At 41.2% G+C, this 3,309-nt stretch overlaps 1 pseudogene; it reads left to right on the plus strand.

Annotated features, from left to right (window-relative positions):
• The first annotated feature begins 2,058 nt into the window (after positions 1 to 2,058).
• Positions 2,059 to 3,036, plus strand: LOC125409241 (olfactory receptor-like protein I9; annotated as a pseudogene).
• Positions 3,037 to 3,309: the final 273 nt, after the last annotated feature.

The raw sequence follows: 3,309 nt of genomic DNA on the forward strand, positions 1-3,309 counted from the left end.
CCTTGGGCACATGGGGGGGGGTGGGAGGGTTGTTGGAAGGGGAGAGGGTTAGAGAGAAGGGAGTAGGGGAGGAATGGGGAAAGCTCGGTGAACTGGGATGGGGGGAGGGAGGAAGGATGAATATGGGATCAGGGAAGAATATATTTCAGCTAAGGGAGTCATTTTAGGGTTTACAGGAGACTTGATTATATATGGGATCCCAGGTTAAGGAGAGATCCTCAGATTGTTCTCTGGACAGAGGAGAGGGTGCCTGAATCGGCCTTGGCCCATAACCATACTGATGAATATTTTGCTTATCACCATAGATCCTTCATCTGGCGATGGATGGAGATAGAGACAGAGACCCACAATGGAACACTGGACTTAACTCCCTAGGTCCAAACGAGAAGCAGAAGGAAAGAGAACGTGAGCAAAGAAGGCAAGACCAGAGGGAACCTTCATCCGTCGATGGATGGCGATACAGACGGAGACCCACATTGGAGCACCGGACTGAGCCCCCCAAGGTCCAAATGAGGAGCAGAAGGAGGAAGAAAATGAAAAAGTAAATCAGGACTGCGAGGGATGCGATCACCCACTGATACAAGGGGACTGATCTAATGAGATTTCACCAAGGCCAGTTGGACTGGGACTGAACGAGGACGTGATCCAACCAGATTCTCTGAATGTGGCTGGATTCTTTGAATGTGGCTGGCCCGGAGTCTTTCTGAAAAGCCATTGACAATGATACTGGGACTTGTTTCCTCTGCATATACTGGATTTTGGGGATCCAGTCTGTTCGGATACTCACCTTCCTTGACCTGGAGGGAGGGGGGAGTAACTTGAACTTCCCACAGGGCAGGAAACCCTGACTGCTCTTAGGGATGGAGTGGGAGGAGGAGAGGGAGTGGGGGGAGTGGGAGGGTGGTGGGAGGAGGGGCGGAAATGGAAACTTTTATAATTTAATAAAATTACAAAAAAAAAGCCATTGACAATGACACTGGGACTTGTTTCCTCTGCATATACTGGATTTTGGGGATCCAGTCTGTTTGGATACTCACCTTCCTGGACCTGGTGGGAGGGGGGAGGAACTTGAACTTCCCACAGGGCAGGAAACCCTGACTGCTCTTAGGGATGGAGTGGGAGGAGGAGAGGGAGTGGGGGGAGTGGGAGGGTGGTGGGAGGAGGGGCGGAAATGGAAACTTTTATAATTTAATAAAATTACTTTCTCGTTAAAAAAATAAATAAAAATAAAAACAAAAGAAATCAAAAAGAAAAAAGGATCTACTGTGATATTGCTGGAGGGAGACACAAGATGCATCCTTGTGGTAAGGATTGAAGGGGATTGCAAGACAATGAAGAAGAGACTTAGAACGCCCTAGATTAAAGTGAAAGAAATGAATGTATGCAATAAAATATATCATTTTTATTCTGAATTACTTTTACTAACATAAGAGAGACAGAAAATGAAGGCACAACAGGAGTAGGGTCATCAGTTTCTTTGGGAATCTGCTGCCACACAGACATCTTTGTTACACCCAATGGAACATAATTAGTTAATGCTGGCATATATATTCTGCAGTTTGCAAAGAAACCTACTGATGAGTTTTAAGTGCCAATCTAAAAGTTTGGTATATATAGCTTTTTTCTTGGAAAGACAAATAGATAAATAGGTAGAAGATAGATAGATAGATAGATAGATAGATAGATAGATAGATAGATATTGGAAAACTTCTTTAGAATAAACACTTTGTGAGAGAATGATAAAACATGAGGCAATTAAATTGGTCTAGGATGACTAACCAGATAGGTTCAAGAAAAACAAAACAATTTAATACCAGAATCAAATAGAAAAAAAAACAGTTTAGGAAAAATTTTAAACAATTTAATAAGTCATTAATAATTATTCATGTAACTATGGTGATCTGGATAGTATACTTATCGTGATGACATTTTGTAGAGCATGTCAACTTGCTACATCTTCTGCTCATCATCCAATTAATTTGAAATATTTTCACCTTCATTTGGAATTACGTTAAGCAGCACTATTTTTTTTTTTTGAAAAGGCATTGGAATAAACAAATGACTGGAAGAAACCAAACTGTCATCTCTCACTTCCTCCTCCTGGGCCTGTCCATCCCCCCAGAGCACCAGCACCTGTTCTTTGCCCTGTTCCTGTCCATGTACCTCATCACCGTCCTGGGGAACCTCATCATCATCATCCTCATTCTACTGGACTCCCATCTCTACACTCTCATTTACTTGTTTCTCAGTAATTTGTCCTTTGCTGATTTCTGCTTTTCTTCTGTCACAAAGCCAAAATTGCTGCAGAACATACAGAGTCAAGTACCATCCATTCCCTATGCAGGCTGTCTGGTACAAATATACTTCTTTCTATATTTTGGAGACATTGGGAACTTCCTCCTTGTGGTCATGACCTATGACCGCTAGGTGGCCATCTGCTTCCCACTGCTTCATTACACCAGCATCATGAGTTCTAAGCTCTGTGTGGGTCTGGTGGTGCTGTTCTGGGTGCTGACCACATTCCATGCCATGCTACTCACCCTGCTTATGGCCAGACTATCATTTTGTGAAGACATTATCCCCCACTATTTCTGTGACATCTCTACACTGCTGAAACTGGCTTGTTCTGACACACATGATAACAAATTGGTAATATTTATCATTGGAGTCCTTATAGTTGTACTTCCTTTTCTTCTCATCATTGTTTCCTATGCAAGAATTGTTTTCTCCATCTTCAAGGTCCCTTCTTTTCATGGTATCTTTAAGGCCTTTTCTACCTGTGGCTCTCACCTGTCTGCGGTGTCACTATTCTATGGGACAGTCATTGGTCTCTACTTATGTCCTTCTGATAATAACTCTACTGTGAAGGATACTGTAATGTCTTTGATGTACACAGTGGTAACTCCCACGCTGAATCCCTTCATCTATAGCCTGAGGAACAGAGACATGAAGGGAACCTTAGAAAGAGTACTTTGAAAAAAGTAAATTTTCTCCTTTTATGATGGTAACAATTCAGATTTTTATATATTTTTATAGAAAATATTAATATTTATATTGGATTTTGCTATAGAATTTTTCATCACTTTGGGTGTTTCTGTTTAAAGGTCCTACAACATAACTTTCACTATAAAAATTAGAGGTGGTTTATAAAATAGTTGAATTGGGGAAATAAGTTTGGCAGACCCAAATATTCACTCATTATCTTGTCCAAATGGTCTGGAAATTTTAGCATAGATTTAAACTCATTTATGATCCCCATGGTTATTCAGGATTTTTGCATTTTATCAAAAGATCTGCTGTGACTATGTG

Source organism: Myodes glareolus, chromosome 9 (assembly GCF_982192425.1).
Source record: "Myodes glareolus chromosome 9, mMyoGla1.1, whole genome shotgun sequence".
NCBI classification, from domain to species: Eukaryota; Metazoa; Chordata; class Mammalia; order Rodentia; family Cricetidae; genus Myodes; species Myodes glareolus.